The 21,521-nt window shown below is 36.7% G+C and overlaps 1 pseudogene; it reads right to left on the bottom strand.

Annotated features, from left to right (window-relative positions):
- Positions 1–4,598, bottom strand: part of LOC114628131 — a 54,481-nt pseudogene extending 49,883 nt beyond the window's left edge.
- Between the last annotated feature and the right edge of the window lie 16,923 nt (positions 4,599–21,521).

Genomic DNA, 21,521 nt, shown 5'->3' with positions numbered 1-21,521 from the left:
CAGTATCTCCACAGGACAGGAGCAGACCAACTCTGTGTCTGCCCCAGACCACAGGACCAGGAAGGGGGACAGATATGTATTTTCTAAGCATGTTCTTAACAGGTTCAAAAATATAGGATGAGTACGATTACTTTTTGAGTTATTTATTTCATTTTCTTGAGGATCTGTTATTAATCTGTATATTTGAGTTAATCAGATGTGTGTTGCTGTTTCTGATTGTCAACAGTTCAATGTGTAGTTTTACAGATAACAAATGATGTCTTTGTGTATAAGGAGAGTGAGGTTATCTCTTGAGAGAGGGACGCATGCTTTCAGGAGTTTTATGGTCCCAGATTTCACCCTCTTTTCCATTTCCTATTGTAGTACACTTCACCATTCTTTTATGCTGCCAACTGAAAGTTGAAGTAATTAACTAGTTGAAAATAAGCTTCCTCTCCCTAGTGCTGTGCATATCTGTGACAGCTTCCAGATGGTGAGCTTCCATTCCTGAAGATCTGGTGGATATAAAATGTGAATGTATGTGTTTATTTGTGTCAAAATTTTTTATTCGGTTTTTCTTTTTCTTTCTTTCTTTCTTTTTTTTGGTTTGCTTGGTTGGTTGTTTTTGGTTTTGGTTTTTTCTTTTTGGCCTGATTTGGTATTTAAATACATCATAATACAGGAAGTTAAACTCATATATTAAAATATCTTCATATAATAATTCATATATTAAAATGTCTTTAAAGATATCTTTGTCTATTTGATGCTATGATTAAGTAACTTATGTTCTCAGAGAAACTTTGTAATAGTTAGACTACCTGTATTCCAATGGAATATTTTAGGCCTTCAAAATAACATTCTTGTGCTATGCAAAGGGGAAAATTAAGTAACTCAATGTGGGAAGTGGACATGGTCAATATTCCTGTGTCTTGATAATGTCTTCAGGGTGTCTGTTCCATACAATTCTGGCACAAAACCTTACCTTCCATTGTGTAGAGAGCCGCGGCGGGTGCTGGCAAAGTCCGCCATCGCTAGGTGGCGCTATTAGCCATAATTCTTCCTAGTAAACAAGTAAATTGCGCATGTGCCATGGTAAAAGCCTGCCAAAGTTAAAGCCCATCCCACGGCGTTTGGCGCGCAACGAGTAAGCAGCCAATCAGAGGTGAATACACCGCTCTAGGGTATATAGCAGTGCTTTCCCAAGTCGTCTTCGTCTTCTTCCACCATTTTGGTTTTTGGGAATAAACGTGTTCATATGGAAGGATTCTGGTGTGTGTGTGTGTGTGTGTGTGTGTGTGTTCTTGCCGGCGAGACACTACACGCGCGCCTCACACCATTGTGAGAATTTTAAATACATTTTTTCATACTCATAAGTTTGATTATTCATAGAAGAAAACTCAGAACCCTAGATGTCTCCAAAAGCTCCAGAATCCACCTCCTACAATGTGTCTTCTGGCCTTATTCTGCTCGCTGAAATCTCATCATGGTGGCCTTCTTTTTTGTTTTGCTTTGAACAGTCCTTCTTCTCCTCAAGCTATATTTAAGCTTTTCCCTCACTTGTCCATTCCTAACATTTAGGTTTTGATTCAAACAATCTGCCTTTAGTATATACAGTCACTTACCTACTACTCATCTAGAAGCCTAAACAATCAACCTCGATTGCATTATCCTGTTTTCTATATACAATTTAAAACATTTTATCTCTTTGTTTATGTTTGCCTGTTTGCATGGTTATCATGCTTTAATTGCTAGAAAATAGGTTCCACAACTGTATGTATGCACCTTATCTCTACTCATACGCATTATGAATAACTACAACTAGAATCTTGCCTTCAAAACCCAGCAAGTCAAACATTATTTGGTAAATATTTCAATAACACATGACAGATATCAAGACGTGCCACATTTATCTGCAATGCAGATTGAAGAAAGAGGATATGAAAGATATGTTTCTTTGTGTGTAGGTATGGGGTGATGTCTCAACTCAATGAATTGCATCTGTGTGGGAGTGTGTGATCAGATCCTTCATAGAAAGCACAGTTATGTAATTTAAACTACAACTTAATATAGTTGTTTTAGGCATTGTTTGCAATTAACAGTACAATTAACAGTTTGATCCTATTTGTAATCGAGTAATTCATATATGACTAGTATACTTAGTGATATATTAAAAGATATTATTTAAGTTAATTTAAAATGAATATAAAAACAGACGTTCAAATTTTGTTAAAGTTGTTGTCTTATATAAAAATGGTCAATGAGAGCAATTTGACATTTACAGAAATGTTCTTGTATCAGGAGTCCTAGGAGGATAGGATATTGAAAAGGTTATGTTTACCTCCCTAGCAATGGTATAAATTTATCTTGAAAAATAACAATGTGAAGGAAAATTAAGAAAGCACACCATCAGGTTGAATGACATTGAAGAAAATTGTTCATTTAAAAACATGCAGGATGCTTTTGGTGCTGGGCTGCAGGCCCAGCATGGCTTTGATCACTCAGACACATCAGCAACATATGAAGACACAAACTGTAGCTATCAAGAGTGATTTTATGCATTTATATTTTCTCCTTCTTAAGCACTCCTCATTTCTGGGGCCCTTTAGCTGCAAGCTGAATGCAATCCTATGGCATATGGAAATTTTCTTTAAAAATTGTATTATCCTTACATTTATAGATTATTTTCTATCCTATATGCTGCCAAAATATTAATATTATTCAAGTCCTTCAAAGATATATTGCTTGTACTTTACAGACAATATTGGGTATTGCCTCTGGTTAAGCCATTATGAAAAAGCTGATTTTTTTTAACATAAGAGAAAAACTTGTACAGTGGTGCAACAAAAGGCTTCCCCACTGCTTTCTTAAGTCTGAATAAACCTGCTAGATTGATAAGAACAAGAAAGCCCGAATTAGCATATTGCTCAAGCTGGGCATTTCAGTGTGCCTCTGAGCTGACTACATAATTCACTTTCTTCTAGTCATTATTATTCCAAGATAAGAGAAAAGGAAAAAGAAACTCTTCTGTACATATTAATATTGAAGTTTTGTGAAAGAAAATGCACTCTCTCCAAGAAGATGCATGGTGATGACTTTTCATATGGAGAACTTGGGGACAAGAGTACAAACCTCAACAACATGACTGACTTGAGAGGGGAAACAATGTGGGCAGGCTCCTGGACCAACCTTCCATTTTTATCACATATGACTTTTTTTTTATTTCAGATTTTTAAATGTTGGAGTCAAGCTTATAGATCAATAAAATTACTACTAACTAAACAAGACATAAACATTTTCTTAAAAGAATATTGAATCATGTTTACAAGAAAATCATTTTCTAATTATTTTAAATTGTATGGAATGCATCTAAGTCTAACAAATCATAGTTAGAAACACTGTAAGAATATCATTAGTGTGGCCAAACTATTGTCATTTTTTCTAGAAATTTCCTCTTCTGTTTTAAATACTCTATGCTAAAAGTGGCCTCTTCTAATCATTCCAATAATCTCTTATACACCAAAATACTACAAAGAACCAGTAGCACTGTTATCTTGAGGGTAACCAACAACTGTCTGTATGGCCTGCTCAATAGGAAGATACTCGTGGGTGATACTATAAACCTAGCTAAGAATCTATGGCTAAAGAGGTCATAGACTCTAGAGAACCTGCTACTATCATTTGGCTTAACGAATATTATCTCCAGCTGCCCTCTTTTTTTTTCCTTTGGTTTTTTCAAGACAAGGTTTCTCTGTATAGTCCTGGCTGTCCTGGAACTCACTCTGTAGACCAGACTGGCCTCGAACCCAGAAATCCACCTGCCTCTGCCTCCCAAGTTCTGGGATAAAAAGTGTGCGCCACCAGTGCCCGGGTTCCAGCTGCCCTCTTAATACTTATCTTTGTATCCATAGATAAGTGAAGCTCTCACCCCTCATCAGAGAAGCTTCTTTTGGCAGAGGCTTTTGACATAGAACCACAGCTGGTCAAAGTTTAGAAATCATGTGACTGTGGAGTGTCCAGTCCAAAGTGGGACATCTTGAACACAACTCTTATACCCGAGGCTAATAAAATATCATGAAGGAAGGGATAAATGATTATAAAAGAAGAGGGCCAGGACTAGGAGAATATATATCATATATATATATATATATATATATATGATATATATATAATGGATGCTACTCAGAGTTTCTGGTGGCATATGCCAACATAACCTGGAAAGAGATCTTAAAAAAATACTAGAGCCAGCAAGATTGTTCACAGATTAAGAGATTTTAACCAAGCTGACATGAGTTCTATTCCTGGAAACTACATGGTAGACAAAATGAGGTAGCTGCAGCATGTTTTCCTCTGAACAGAACTTTTGCATTATGGCATATGTGTGTACACATGTGCAGTCCTCTACCAAATAGGGGTTCCATGGGTCTCAGAAGAGAATAGCATCGCAGGGCAAGTAGCCAGGGTCCCAGGTCTTGCCTACCTGGTACCATGGCAGCACCAATGCCAAAGCAGGGGTAGCAGCAACAGTGGCAGCAGCTGGTAGTAGATGCAGGTGGCAATGGGCAGTGACAGGTGGCTGCAATGAGCAGCAAGTGGGCAGTGGCAGAGAACAGCAAGAGCATGAGCCCAACTTGCCAGGCAGGTCTGAGGTCCAGCAATGAATGTTTCAGGAGGGAAAACTCTTCCCCAAGTGTTATAGCTCAGTAAAACAGCCTATATAAGGACAATGGAAGATGGTTGCTAACACATCCATTGTTTTATTGTCGTTGAAGCCTACATCGTTGGGATTCCAGCATATACAGGCACCCAGACTTGTGGGACTGAACAACTACTAGATTCTTGGACTTTCCATTTACAGTTCACTTTTGGTGGATTAGTTGAGAAACAGATGATTGGTGAAATAGCTTGTGCATTTTATTCTATGAGGGACTTTATGAACACTGAGGAGTAAGGTGGGATTCAGTTGTACATGGTTCCCATTGGCTCAGTTTGAGATACTCTCTTAGCATGGAGAAGGGCTTCAGCACTGATTGTGATGGTCCTCTCATTGGTATGGTCCTCTCGGTGGGATGCCATGGTTTTGTGTTCAAGAGCAGGTAGAGTTTGACAGGGAGCATGTCACACACCTACCCCGCACCTACTGTACTCAGTTCCAAGTTTCATGGGGTTTGAAGTCAGTCAACCTTACCATTTCTTCCGTCTGGTGACATGATCCACTTGCCTTCCTGCCCACATACACACACACACTAAATATATATAAATTTATGCCTTGGTGACTCTAATGGATAAAGTGGGTTTCAGTGTACTAATCAAAGTACCCTAACCATAATAATTTTAATAATACTTAATATCATTTACTGAAATTAATCTAATAATATTGAATATATATTAACTAAGTGCCACCTGCTCTTGCCAGATACTGGGAGTTCAGTAATTCTACATAATCTTTCCATAGAAACATTTCTAACTTCCCTTACCTATTAAAGTTGTCAGTCCTTTTTCCTCTACCATCATTTTTCTCTAGCCTCAAAGGTCTCGTGATCCTTCGGGATATCAAGCATTTGTTAGAGTTAAGTCTTTGCCCCTCTCCTTTTCCAATTCATTTTCTAAATATCAGCTCAAATGTTACTATATCAATAAGTCTTCTTAATCCCTTTATCTTTCCAGTCATCTTGTTATCCCTGTACCCTTCTTTATGTGTGCTAAGTTACTATCTATTTACTTATGATCTGACAAATGTAAATGTAATCACCATAAAAGTAGAGTTTGTGTTTTGCCTCTAGTTGTACATCAATAACCTAGAGGTACGTATGCCTGGCACGTAATAGATACACAATAAATATATTTGAATATGTGGGAACAAAATAATGAGATGATGATTACTACAGTTTATGCAGCTCGTTTTTGAATGGACTTCAATGTGTTTTAAAATATGGGCAATAACATTAGAAGATAGTCCACATGATTCAGACAATATAAAGCACACATTAAAAAAATGTAGCCAGGCATGAGAGAAGAGTGCCCAGAGGAAACACTTTCTAAAGCAGATCTAAAAATAGACATCCTCAGACTAAGATTATTTAAATACAATAATTATAGTGCACTGATGAGTTAAAAGTAGTTTAACAGACACTTCAGTCTAGGTCTGCTATATTTCAACTAGAAACAAGAATGCATAATTGAGCTATAAAAATATACATGACTCAAATTAAAATCAAACCTCATGTGAATCTAGAAAGCAGAGAATATACTGGTGCGTTTGTGTACCTTCCTCCTTACACTATTAATACAGCAGATAGATTGTGCACGTAGTAGGTTCTCTACAAAACCAGTGATGAATCAACTGTATAAATGAAACAAATAAAACTTATAAAAGCCAAGAAATCACATTTATAATTCCACAGTGAAGTCACATGCTATAAATGTAAGAATACACACAGCAAGGGCTCAAAAATTAATTATTGATCAATGAATCCTTGTGATGAATGATTCTAAACTATATGAGTCACCCCACATGAATATTAATTAGATATTATTATTGTATTTGTCAACATGAAACAATAATGATAGTCTATTACATTTTCTTCACCATGAAATATGACTATCTCCAGAATAAATGTGATGTTACTCTAAAACTCTATAAAAATATTCAATAAATTACTTGGTTCAAAATTCTTTTATACTAACTAAAAGACATTTAGTTTTGTCTTTTTGAGAATCTTTCCTTCAAAGAACAAGCACAGCCAGGTTTTTGGAATCTTCTTATTCTATTTTTAATCTTGAGATATCTTGACAAACTCTTACATTTTTTTAATGACAAACCTTAAAGGTAGCACCACAAAAAATTGACAAAACGTTTTTTCTTACACTCTAGGATTAGCAGTAAGTGTCACACTCCACAAACACTCCTTCTCTCAACTCTAAGTCTGCTACATAAGGATCCTGAAAACATCAGAAACATGATTCAGGAAAATTAAGCAATATTGATCAAATTCATTACAATAATGAATCTAAAGGGGAAAATTCTAAAATGTCTTGCAATGATGCCCAATTCCCAAATTATTTTTATTTTGTATGTGTGTAAGCTCCAGTCTTTCATTATAGACTGGACTTAATACCTTCTAACAAATAAAACACGCAAACATAAAGAAAGGTCATCATCAACAATCAGGTATAAAGAGTGTGATCTTCTGTCTCTAGCTCTAGCTCTGTATGCTAGGTCATCCATTGCCCTGCTATGGGAATATTCAGATGGCCTCATTAACTACAACACTGGGCTAGAGAATTGGTATTTCAAGACTCGTGGTAGCTCAGGAAATGAACATAGAAGAGTCTTTCACAGCCCTAATTGAACACAAAATAGTCAATGTACTGACTAACATCCTGACGATAGCTTCATTAGAGACTCCACACCACAAGAATTGAGCTATATTACACTTAATCCACAGGATTTGTGAATAATAAATATCCATTGCTTTGAGACACAAAGATTTAGAACATATTAATAGTAATTTGTAGTTAATGCAATAATGCAGCCCCAAAGGATAGAATTATTTGCTCTCTGCATTTTTGTTGTTTCCTGTAAGGCTATGTCTTGTTCTCTGAGGTAGGATAACAGTAGCAAAGACAACTAATATTGAAGACAAATATCTTCATATTTAGATAACTATTGTAAGCAAAAGCATGATAGTATCAGCAAACACTCAAGGGTGTGGCAGTTATTAAAGGAGATGATAATTTAAAATTTCTGGAGATATTTAATGCTCTGTGACTATAGCTTTTATTATTGTTTCCTTTTTGCCTCTATAAATTTTCCACTGTTGTCTTTTCTTAGTTATTTTACTTCACAATCCTTTGTTTATGTTCTCTTGTCTTTTAAGCACCTTTCCAAATCAATTCTTTAAATGTGCATGTGTGTATATATATGTGTGTGTGTGTGTGTATTATATTTTAATAGTAAGAGTATTGTAAATATACACATAGAACTTAGTCCTTTTCTGATGTGATGCTTTCACTTCTATTGTCTTATTTTCTCCTTTTCTTATCTCTTTTATTATTTTATTTACTCACCTTACATCTTATTTACTACCCCACCTCCCTGTCACTCCTTCCCATAATCTTTCTGCCCATCCTCTCTCCCTATCTCCTCTGAGATGGTGGAACACACCTCCTGAGTATCCCTTGATTCTGATACATCAAGTCTCTCCAGTGGTAGGACATCCTCCCCCACTGAGCTAGAAGAGCATATACCAAAGACAGGTAACAGCTTTTGGGATAGCCCCAGCTCTCATTGTTCGGGACCCACATGAAGATCAAGCTACACATCTGCCACATATGTGTGGGGTAGGATGGGGAAGCTAGGTCCAGCCTGCATGTGTTCTTTGGTTGGTGGTTCAGTCTCTGAGAGCCACAAAGGTCCAAATTAGTTGACTTGATTGATCTTCCCGTGGAGTTCCTATCTTCTTCAGGGCCCACAATACTTCCCCCAATTCTTCCGAAAAAGTCCCCAAGCTCTATCCAGGGACTGGTTCTTGCCCATGTGTTGGGTCTCAAGTTGGGCTGGTTATTGCTTGGCCATTCCCTCAATCTCTGTTCTGTCCCCTGGCCCTGCATTTCTTGTAGAAAGGATAAATTTGGGGTTGAAAGTTTTGTGGGTGGGTTGGTGTGCCTATTGTCCCCATGGGGCTCCTATATGGCTATAGGAGGTGGCCTCTTTAGGTTCCATATCCATAATGTAGTGAGTCACAGCTAAAGTCACCCTTGTTGACCTCGAACGCCTCCCCTATCCCAGGTCTCTGTTATGTCTGTGAGATGACTCCCACCTCCCCACTCTTCTCCTTTTCTTTACACCATTGCAACATACAAACTTTAGTCTCCATTGCTTTGACTGATTTTTCATTAAATAGAATTACTGGGCTTATAGATACTATGTAATCAATACACAGGCCAATCTCTCCCATGTAGAAGTGTTTAACATTGATTTCCTATTGTTTAAAGTTTCACTGAGTCAAAGATTAAAATATAATTCCAATTTATATTCTTTTAAAACAGTAATTTCATTAATAGAGGTTGCAGCTACACTCATAACTGGGTGTACAAATAACATTCAGAATGTAGTAAGAAATTAAACTCCTCTAATAAACTGGTAGCATATTCTTTTCTAAGGTCATGACTCCAATATCCCTGGAAAGTTGGCTATGTTTCCAGTACCAGCTATTCTTTCTTTCCCTGTAGGCAAAGACCTATAGGCAATTAATGACTGCTTAGAGAAGGAGAATTATTCTCTCCCAGGGATGATCTTCCTTACTGTTTATCCAATAAAAAGTGGTAAGTCCTGAAACATGACCAGAAAAAATAAAAATAATATACTCAACAGGTGTGTGTGTGTGTGTGCCTACACATATATTCTTACACAAACATAAACAAATAGACTACCGATTTGAAGGAGGTATGTGGAAGGGGGTCAAGGAAAGATAATTGGGAGCTGTTGGAGGGAGAAAGGGGAGTAGGAAAGATATAATTCTTTCAAACATATTAAAAATACAAAATAAATAAAGCAATAACTTACCTGAAAGCCTTTTCTTCATTTAATTCTTTTACCTTCTCAAAAAGTCCACATGATTTTAATGTAAAGAGAAAATTTCAACCTATGAACAATGTTTAACTAGATAAACTCTTTTTGCAAATCACCTGAGGAAATTCATAGAATGGTATGTTTAACTACTCAAAAACTCTTTCACTCAAAACTGAAATAATAAAAACCTAGAATGAACTGGAAATAGCACGGCTGAGCCCAAGAGTTAAAACCCTGGAGGCCCAGCTGATTGGAAGCAAGCTGTACTCTTATTCCTTATTGGCATCCCTCTGGATGGTTCCTGAACCTCCTGCGCTGTTTTGTCTTCTATAAAATATGGATCACAGGAGGATCTGTGCATTAGAGTATTCATAAGAACTAGAAAAGCTGGTATCTCTAAATTTCTCAGAGTCAAATATATACCAAATATCATGTGTGTTTGTTAAATAGAAATGGGCTTAGAGCTCTCTGAAGTGGAGGTTTCCAAGGAAATTAAATCATAAAAGTCAAAAAAGCCCTTGATCACTAAGTGTTCAATCACAGGGCTCTATTAAGAATAATTTATTCATTCTTAAAACTTTTTTTTCAAAATGATGTGCATCTTTCAGATTTCATGCATCCAGACAAAAAATCAGGGGTACTCTGTCACATACTAGAAAGAACAAAGCTACAATAAATGCTACGTAACTGAATCGCTCATTTTGAGTATCTAGGATCAAAATTTGTACACTCAAAGAGTTTAGTGTGAGTGGAAGCCAGTGAAAATTGAGACTGTGCAAGGCAAACCTTCTTTTTAGTTCAAGATTTATAGCCATTAACTCACTGATTCAGCATATACCAAAAAACCAGTTCTGAAGAGGCTAGGCTACCATTGTTGCCTCCAGAAATATCAGGCTAGAGATGGAATTTGTGTGTTTGTAAAAGCAGACCATTGTGTGATTTTGTGAAGACAGAGCAAGTAAAATGGTAGTGTCAGGCAAGAAGAAAAATAATACAAGTGTAATAATAAATACAGACTTACAAAAACATATGGATACAAATGAAAAGTATAAGTGAAAGAAGCAATGATACTCAGGTGAAATTCCAAGCAGAGGAGACTCAGCAAAGCAAAGACAAACATGTGGTACAGCCATCTCCAAAATGTAAAGAAGCTGAGATTCACTCTTTTGGAGTGCATGGTAAAAAGTGGTGGGAAAGACCTTGGAAATGAGACACTGAGGAAGGTCTTACAAAAATCTCCTTGCCCTTCAAAGAAATAGTTTCCATTGTCCAAACAATGATACACAAGCACAGACTAATGAGTGAATCAGTAAGCTTCGGAAATACTGTGTCTCTCATCCTGTAAGGAAGCACATTGCATATAAAGACAGAAACAATTTCTCAGAGATATTTTCAAACTCAAATGGAATTTCCTTTCTGGGAATACTTGTCCCCAGAAACACAGAGCAGATAATACTATCAAAGGCAATGGACAGATATTTTTGCTTTTATCATAGAAGGGAGATCTGAAATGTAAAAAAGAGCTAGAAAGAATGACAAGATTTAACTAAATCGCTAAGTAAAGATACAGTACTGGTGAGTCAGTAACAAATCCTTAGGAGACTGAAGATGTAGGAACAGGAAGGGACCAAATCAAAAGAGACCCTGAGGCTTCATTTAAAAACCACCAAGCAAATAGCTATTGTTTGCCTTTTATGTGCACAACAACAACCAAAATAAAGGTTGACAAAAACTTAGAATGACAGTGTCCTCAAGGAACATACAGACATTGGATAATGCAAAGCTGAAAATGAAAAGAAAAGAAAAATGAGCTGAATGTGCATGATTTCCTCAGTATTTATAGATTTGGCTTCATTTTTCTTATTATTGTACTTTGTAAAGTTAGAATGTAATGCTATATAAGGATGTGATCATAAAATTATTACTAAATAATGACTACAGAGAAACAGATTAACATATCATTTTATGACAGAACAGCTAACATACTATTTCAAAAGATCAATATTAAAATTTAATCTTACTAACTTTGGTCCTCAGGTTCTACATTAGATCTTTAGTGATGTCCATCCTACATATACACTGATTTCTGTCCTGAGATCTACAAGCCTCTGGTCCTCTGAGCCCCAGATTTACCCTTGATGGTTTATTCTCTATGTAGCCTTGAGAATTTCTTGATGAATATATATATACATGTATATACATGTATATACATATATACATATATATATGTATATATGTGTGTGTGTACTCATGTTAATACATGTATGTATATAGCATCATATATACATGTGCATATATTTCTCATATGGATGATAAAATGCAGTATATTTCTTGCTGTGTCTGCCTTATTTCATGTAACAAAATACCCTCCAAGTCCATTCATGTCATGGAAAATTGAATAATCCTCCTTAAAGAATGAATAATATATGTTAGTATACATAATATATATGTATATACATATATATATATATGTATATACACAATGGGAATTTGATGAGGAGTATGAATACTGTATAACATAATAAAAATTAATAGATGAAAAGTATTGGAAGCTCTATGCAATAATGATGTACCTGAAAAAGAAATCTCATTTGTAGTAGCTCCAAACAAAATAGAATATAAAAATTAAATTTAATGAAACAGATAGAACAATTCTACACAAAGAACAGCAGAGCTTTAGTGAAAGAGGACACAAAGAGCAAAAAGATACTATGTGATCTTTGAGAGTGATTAGTTAGGGATTCTATTGATAAGATAAAACAACATGACCAAGACCAATGTGGGGAGGGCAGGATTTATTATCCTAGGAAATAAAGGCGTGAACCCTGATATAAGAACTTATCTAAAAAGCCATGAAGGGGTGATGCTTACTGCTTTGCGCCTCATGGCTTGCTCAGCTTGCTGTCTTATAGCACCCAGGACCAATGAACCAGGAATGCCCCCATCCACAGGGGACTTCATCATCAATCAGTAATTCACAAAATGCACTACAAACTTACCCCAACCAATCCAATGGGAGCATTTTCTCAAATGAAGTTACCCCTTTGAAATGACTTTAGCCTGTGTCAAGTTGACATAGAAATAGCATTTCAGATGGGAAGAATGAAAATAGCTAAAATATCCAGAGTAGTTCTGGAACTTTCTCCCAAATCCCTCTTCAATATCTTATGTCAGTAACCTTATACTCCTTCTCCCACTCCACTTCTTTTTCCAAAATATATTTCTTTTACTGACACAAGCTTGAATTTAAATAGATTATTTTATCTTAGATATTTCTAATTTAAATTTTAATGTCTCGTATTTTGGATATTATGAATAAGGGGAGTGAAGCTAGCTCCTCAGCACCCTGATTTAAATGTTTCTGGCTAAGTCCCCAGCAGTGGGATTGTTGGATTACATGGTAATACTATTTTTAGTTTTCTGAGGAAACGTCATACTGTTTCCATGAAGACTATCCTAATCTATTCTCTCACTAACCGTGCACCAGGAGTCCCTTCTCTACACATCTTTGTCAACATTTAGTCATTTATCACTTTGGTAATTATTCTAACAGGTGTGAGGTCTCATTGTGATCCTAATTTGCATTTCCTGACAATTAGTAATGTTGGCATTTTTTTTCATATATGTTTTGGCATTTTCTGTCTTTTCCTAAGAAGGACTATGAGCCGTCTTGAGGGATGGGGATTATGATATTTGTTTTCTTGACCCTGAAAGTATATTTCAAAATTGCTAAAAGTGTAAGTTTTAAATGCCTTCACCACTACAAACCAGCATTTGGGTTGATGAGTTTGTTAATTAGCCTTATATAAGCATTCTACTTTATGAATACATCAAAACTTAATATCACTATCGTACTTCTCATAATTATATATAACTTAAAAGTTATAAGAAAAAAATAAAAACTCAGTAAAACTGCTAATACAATTTAAGCTTTAACCTCCTGAATGGAAAAATGTTATATCAAGAAAGAGGTAAAAATGCTTAGCGGGAAATTTTTAAATTGACATCAGTTTAAATTCCAGGGCACAGACAATGTGCTACATTAAACTTAAGCTACCTCTGGCCTTAAGAGCTTCCCTTGGAATCACCTGGGAGGCAGACTACATAACAGCTTTTTCTAAAAAACTGGGAAATAAGGACAATAAGCTTCAGACTGTCTCAAACTTGAGTCCTTATACAGCACAAATCACACAAAGCACTTTATTTGGAGCATTCAGAATTATCCATGTAATTCTTGTGAATCTTTATGTTAGTGTATACAAATAAGAATTTCTAACTTGTTCCTTTTAGTGACTTCTAAGGAATAGTAATGCTTAAGTCACTAAATAAAGCAAGCAAAATCATCTTGTGTGAATAGCTTAGTGAAACTAGACAAATATTCCAAGCTAATAAAATGTGGGGCCACATTCATGGTCAGTGTTAGAGAAGGCAGAAGAGCCATTTCTTTCTGAACTTGGTTTAGTTGACTACTATATTGGCCTTATCAGATTACAAATTTTTATAATTGTGTTTAAGAGAGGAATTAATTTAAATCAGCTCAATCTAAAATAGCCAGTAGATTTAATCAAATTCAACCAAAGAAAGGTTATATAAGTATCAGATATTCTCTTATTCACATGTTTAAAATAACATAAATATTTTGGTCAATATAAGAAATGTGATACAACAACCCAAATAACTCAATTAAAATATGGGGTGCAGAGTTAAAGAGAGAATTCTCAACCGAGGAATCTTGAATGGACAAGAAGCACTTAAAAAAAAAAAAGGTTCAATGATCCTAGTCATCAGGAAAATGACAATCAAACCAAGTCAGAGATGCCATCCTACACAGGTCAGATGGCTAAGATCCAAAACTCAAGTGCTACGACATGTTGGCAAAGATATGGAGCCATTGCTAGGGGGAGTGCAAACTTGTACAACTACTTTGGAAGTTAATTTGGTGGTGTCTTAGAAAACTGGGAATAGTTCTACCTCAAGACCCAACTATACCACTCCTGCAGATACAACCAAAATATACTCTACCATCCCACAAAGACACTTGCTCCACTGTGTTCATAGCACCTTATTATTATTCATAATACCCAGAAACTGGAAACAACCAAGATCTCTCTCAACTGAAGACTAGATAAAGAAAATACAGCACATCTTTATAATGGAATATTATTAAGCTATTAAAAACAAAAACGTTATAAATTTTGTAGGCAAATAGTTGGAACTTGAGGACATCATCCTGAGTGAGGTAACCATGACCCAAAAGGACATGCATGGTATGTACTCCTAAGTGGATATTAGCTATAAAATACAGGATCTCCATGCTATACTCCACAGACCCAAAGAAGCTAAGAAGGAAGGTCCACACAAGAGTGCTTGAATCTCACCTAGAATGGGGAATAAAAGAGTCATAGGAGGCAGATGGAGGAAGGGAAGCAGTGTGAAAGTGAATGGGGATGGGAATGGCAGTGAAAATCAAAATTGGGCATGTGGAAGGACAGCAGAGATGGCCAGATGGCAAGGAGAAGGAATGGAAATCTGCAACTGTCAGATATGAGGAGGTTCCGGGCATCTCAAGGATGTGACAGTGACCTGAGATAGGCGAAGCACCCAAAAATCAATGGGGTTAACTTTAGCTGTGACATTTTGTGGTGACATTGGGGATATGAAACCTAAAGAGGACACTTCCTGTAGCCAGGCAGGAATCCCAGTGGAGTGATAGAGACACCAACCCACCCACAAAACTTTCAACCCAGTATTTATCCTCTCTACAAGAAAAGTAGGAACAAGGGATGGAGCAGAAACTGAGGGAATGGCCAACCAACAACTGGCCCAATTTGAGACACATCTCATAGGCAAGCACCAATCCCTGACACTATTACTGAAACTCTGTTATGCTTACAGACAGGAGTCTAGCATGGCTGTCCTCCGAGAGGCTCCATCTAGTAGTTGACTCAGAGGGATGCAAAGACTCATAGATAAACAGTGGATAGAGGTTGAAGACTCCTATGAAAGAGCTCGGGGAAAAATTGCAGCCCTGAAAGGAATAGAAACTCCACAGAAATACCAACAGAGTCAACTAACTTGGACTCTTGGAGATCTCAGGCTTTAAATCACTTACCAAAAAATATACATCAGCTGGATGTAGCTCTCTCATAAAAACCCTACACTTATGTAACAGATGTGCAGCTTGGTCGTCATGTGGGTCCCAAACAACCAGAGCTAAGGCTATCCCAAAAGCTGTTTCCTGTCTGTGTGATATGTTCTTCTAGCTCAGTGACAGATGATGGACCTAGCACTGCAGAGAATGGATATGCCAGTATGGGGGGATATGGGCCTCTACCTTTTTAGAAGAAATAGGGAGGGGGAGTTTGGAAGGATTGTGGGAGCAGATGACTGAGAGGGAGACAGAGAGTGGGATGTAAAGTAAACATAAATAGATAATAAATAGGTAAGCAAATCGAGAGAGAGAGAGAGAGAGAGAGAGAGAGAGAGAGAGAGAGAGAGAGAGAGGGAGGGGGGAAGGAAGGAAGAGGGGAGGGAGACCGGGAGGGAGGGAGGGAGGGAGGGAGGGAGGAAGGAAGGAAGGAAGGAAGGAAGGAAGGAAGGAAGGAAGGAAGGAAGGAAGGAAGGAAGGTGATCACAAAAGAAAGATCAGGTGCTTTCAGGGTGATATGACTATAGAAATGAAATGTGAATTCTTAAATGATTCTTTAGAAATATTTTTATAAGAACATCACAAAATCAGATTGTTGTACATATGATTTTTGTGAGGTAGTTATCTCTGTAATAAATGTATTTGTTTCTTAATAAAAGCATAAACAATAAGGTTATTGTGTATTGGTTTTTTCCCTCAACAATAAAGGAAATATAACTACTAATCACATGTTCTTTCAAAAAAACTTGATGTTAAATTTACACTTTCTAAAGATAAATATTCTGTGTTTACTATAAACACAGTATACATTTTCTTCCAACTGCCCCTCAAAACCCTTTAAATATACATTTTATATCTTATTTGCCCTCAACTTATCCCTTTGTTTACTCAATGACTAGGAAAAGGAAATTAGATTTTACTTCAACTAAATCCACTTTGTAATGTATTACTCTTTGAAGAAACACTTCATTTCCATGGCAAAGAACAAGTGTCTCAGGGAATTGTTTTGAAAATGCCCAATGGCCTGTTTCACACATTGCTTAGACACCACTAATATTGACCAAGCCTCATACATTCTTGTCAGAAAAGAGACTCCTAAGTCTGGAGACACAGTTCAGCAGGTATAAGCACTTGCTACTTTTCTAGGGGACTCACAGTCTGTTCTCCATATCTGTGTAGGGCAGTTGTGTCAGGAAGCCCACAATCACCTGTAACTCCAGACCAGGGAATCTAACAAGCCATCAGTAAACAGAGGGACAGACAAACATACACACTTTTTATCAAAGCAAAACCACAATTATTATTCCTTATTTTTGAGAAGGTTGTATATGTATATAATGAAATGTGTTCACATCTATTCCTGTTTCCCCCTTCAGCTCCATTTAGATTCCACCATGCCTCATCCTAACTTAATGTCTTTTTTTTTTCTTACTGGAATTTTTAAACTAAAATAACATCACTTCTCCTCATCCTTTTCTCTCCTCCAACTGCTGCTAGGCCCTATTGAACTCCATCTCTTTTTATTATTATTCACACACACACACACACACACACACATAAATACATACATACAGCCTGCTAAATCTGTTGAGTGTGGCTTTTGTGTGTATGATTTCAAAGATTAAATAAACATTTAATTTAACATTAAATAAACATTTTAGAAACTCAAGCCTAGAAATGTTAGTTCTGCACTCTCAGAAGTCATTACTTGCCTGTATTTCTTTGTCTAGGTATGGGACTTTCCCGCACTGAATAAGGATATCTATTGATATTGTCATCATTCAGGTCTTATTGTTGAAGTATGACATGGGTGTAGCTACCCTGTCATTTCTGGGACTCACATAACATCACACCAGATGTCCTGGTTCTCTGGCTCTTTCAATATTCCATCCTTGTTTCATCATAATGTACCCTGAGCTTTAGTGTATCAGTTATATTTTATATGTAGCTATTTGTGCTGTGCTCCCCAGGATCCATTGACCACTGCATTATGACCTGTCACATATGCAAATTTTTAAATAAATATTCAGAAAATAAACATATTTTGGACATGTAGAATACTATGGGATTTATCATATTGAGCATCAGTGAAATGTTTAGATCTGCATTAGAGGTTCATACCTGCTCAATGATAGTGCACCTACCACTATGTGTATATGTGTCAGGGTAGGGTATTTATTTGTTCAGTTCCTTATTTCTACCACTATTAATAAATATTCTAAGAGTTTGCTATCCAAAACATTGCATCAAGTTCAAATCCACCTTTTTATGACCAAAATTTCTTTGATAACAAATATTAGCAAGAAAAAAAAACCAAAGCATAGGCTTTGGTAGTTAATAAAAGGCACTATTCACTTTAATTAAATTTAAAATCTAGATAAGTTTTCAGTCTGAGATAATTTGATTTAATATATTCAATTTTATACTTAAAATAATCTTAAAGGTTTGTTAATGATTAAAATGAGAGCATTCTTGTTTCTGGTCCACAACTCTGCCAGAAACAGCGGTGACACTCCAGATCCTTTTACACATCCGAAGACAGCTTGACACCCAGGAGGTCCATCACACCCAGGCTCACAGGTGAGTCCTGACCACTCCAATACCGGACATAACTGGGACCTCCATGGGCTCAAGTGGACACAGGACATACCCACCCTGCCAGAGATACATCCTTCCAGTCCATAACTGTACTCAGGGACAGATCAGATGCTCCAGCACCACTTCCCAAGCCCACCCTGAGAGACAACTTAACTTTCTGGAGGTCTGTTATAGCAAGGCTTGTATGTGAGACACTGCCAGCCACCCCCCCCCCAATACTTGGCCTAACTGGGACTCACTCTGGACAGAGCAGAGGCAGGACCTATCCACCCTGCCAGAGACACATCATTCTTCTGGTACCATAAAGCCTAAAAAAATAGAAGCACCCACTAAAAGTCTCCCAACCAAAAATAGGCCAGGACCAGATGGGTTTAGTGCAGAATGATATCAGACATTCAAAGAAGACCTAATGCCAATACTCTAAAAACTATTCCACAAATAAAAACAGAAGGAACACTACCCAATTTGTTCTATGAAGACACAGTTACACTGACACAAAAAACACACAAAGATCCAATAAAGAAAGAGAAATTCAGACCAATTTCTTTTATAAATATCAATGCAAAAATACTCAATAGAAGTCTCACAAACCAAATCCAAGAACACATCAGAATGATCATTCATCATGATCAAGTGGGCTTCATCCCAGGGATGCAGGAATGATTCAATATACGGAAATCTATCAATATGATCTACTATATAAACAAACTCAAAAGAATAAAAACACATGATCATCTCAATAGATGCTGAAAAAGCCTTTTGCAAAATACAACACCCCTTCATGCTGAAAGTATTGAAGAGAATAGGAATTCAAGATCCATACCTAAATATAATAAAAGCAATATGCAGCAAGTCAATAGTCAAGACCAAATTAAATGGAAAGAAACTTGAAGCAGTCCCACTAAAATCAGGGACAAGAAAAGTCTGTCCACTATCAGCCTATCCAATACAGTACTTGAAGTTCTAGCCTGAGCATTTAGGCAACAAAAAGAGATCAAAGCGATCCAAATTGGTAAGAACAAAGTCAAGGCATCACTATTGTGATATATTGATTTCCGTATATTGTGATATGACAGTGCACATAAGTGACCCAAAAAAATCCATGAGAGAACTTCTAAACCTGATAAACAACTTGAGCAAAGTGGCTGGATACAAAATTAACTTAACCAAATCACTAGCCTTCCCCTACTCAAAGGATAATGGACTGAGAAAGAAATTAGAGAAAGGAAACCTATTACAATAGTCACAAATAATATGAAATATCTTGGTGTGACACTAACCAAGCAAGTGAAAGATGTGTATGACAAGAACTTCATGTCTCTGAAGAAAGAAATGGAAGAAGACTTCAGAAGATGGAAAGATCTCCCATGCTCATGTATCAGCAAGATTAACATAGTAAAAATAGCCATCTTACATGAAGCAGATTCAATGCAATCCCCATCAAAATTCTACCTCAATTCTTCAAAGAGATAAAATGATCAATTCTCAAATTTATTTGGAATAACAAAAAACCCAGGATATCAAAAACCATTATCAACAATGAAAAAACTTTTGAGGGAATCACTATCCCTGACCTCAAGCTATGCTACAGAGAAATAGTGATAAAAACAGCATGGTATTGGAAAAAAAGATAGATAGATCAATGGACCCAGAAATGAAGCCACACCCCTATGGTCACTTTATCTTTGACAAAGGAATCAAAACCATCCAGTGGGGAAGAAAGGACAACATTTTCAACAAATGATGCTGGCTCAAGTGGAGGTCAGCATGTAGAAGATTGAAAATCAACCCATTCTTATCTCCTTATACAAAACTCAAGTCCAAGTGTATCAAGGACCTCCACATAAAACCAGATACACTGAAATTAATAGAAGAGAATGTAGGAAAAATCCTGGAATACTTGAGCACAAGGGAAAAGTTCCTGAACAGAACACCAATGGCTTATGCGCTAAGATCAAGAATTGACAAATGGGACCTCATAAAATTGAAAAGCTTCTGTAAGGCAAAGGACACTGTCAATAGGAGAAAATAGCAATCCACCGATTGGGAAAAGATCTTTACCAACCCTACATCCAATAGCGGGCTAATATCTAAAATATACAAAGAACTCAAAAAGTTAGACTCCAGAGAACCAAATAACCCTATTAAAAAATAGAGAACAGAGCTGAACAGAGAATTCTCAACTGAGGAATCTCAAATGGCTGAGAAGCACATAAAGAAATGTTCAACATCCTTAGTCTTCAGAGAAATGCAAATCAAAACAACCATGAGAATTTATCTCATACCAGTCACAATGGGGGAAGGAATGAAGGAGTTGAAAGTTATTGCAACCCCATAGGAAGAACAACAATATCAACTAATTGGACACCCCCCCCAGAGCTCCCAAGGACTAAACCACCAACCAAAGAGTATCCATGGAAGGGTCCATGGCTGCCACTATATATGTAGCAGAGGACTATCTTATCTGGCAGCAATGAGAGGGGAGGCACTTGGTTCTGTGGAGGCTTGTTGCCAAAGCGAAGGTAGATGCTACAGAGGTGAGGTGTAAGTGGGTGGGTGAGTCGGAGAGCACCCTTTTAGAGGCAAAGGGGAGGAAAGGTGAGGGTGGGGGTTATGGAGGGCAGACTGGGAAGGGGGACATTTTTAGTGTAAATACATAAAATAATTAATAAAAAAGAAACACTTAGAGCATTCTGAAACTATATGAACTAAAATGTTCTAGTTGAAATATACATATAATTTAATCATATTTTTATTAGGGGAATATATGTCATTTGTTGGTAAACAAAAAGAATACACACTTAAAATAAATTGTTTACATTACTTGACATTACTTATTTCTGGATTAGATATTTTCTAGACTTTCCAAACTTCTCTCTGCTGAATATTAGTTTAGTTGATGAGGGTGAGAAAAGGTGACTGCAGAGTCCAGAGAAGGACGTTGGGTACCCTGAAGCTGGACTTAGAGATGATGGTGAACCACCTGTCATGAGTGCTAAGAACCAAACTCTGGTTCTTACAAAAGTAGCACATGCTCCTAACGATTAGACATACTCTCTAGCCTTTTAAAAGTATTTATGTTGCGTTTTTCTAAAATATGCCTATATGTTAATTTTATGTATAATTATATATTTTACCTACTTTTTTAGGGGATTGGGGTAGTATTGAGGATGGAGTCAGCCTTATGTAAACTGCTATCATTATTTTTTAATCATTACATTCACA

Source organism: Grammomys surdaster, unplaced genomic scaffold, assembly GCF_004785775.1.
Source record: "Grammomys surdaster isolate TR1022 unplaced genomic scaffold, NIH_TR_1.0 264, whole genome shotgun sequence".
Lineage (NCBI taxonomy): Eukaryota > Metazoa > Chordata > Mammalia > Rodentia > Muridae > Grammomys > Grammomys surdaster.
This window is presented reverse-complemented; position numbering and strand designations above follow the sequence as displayed.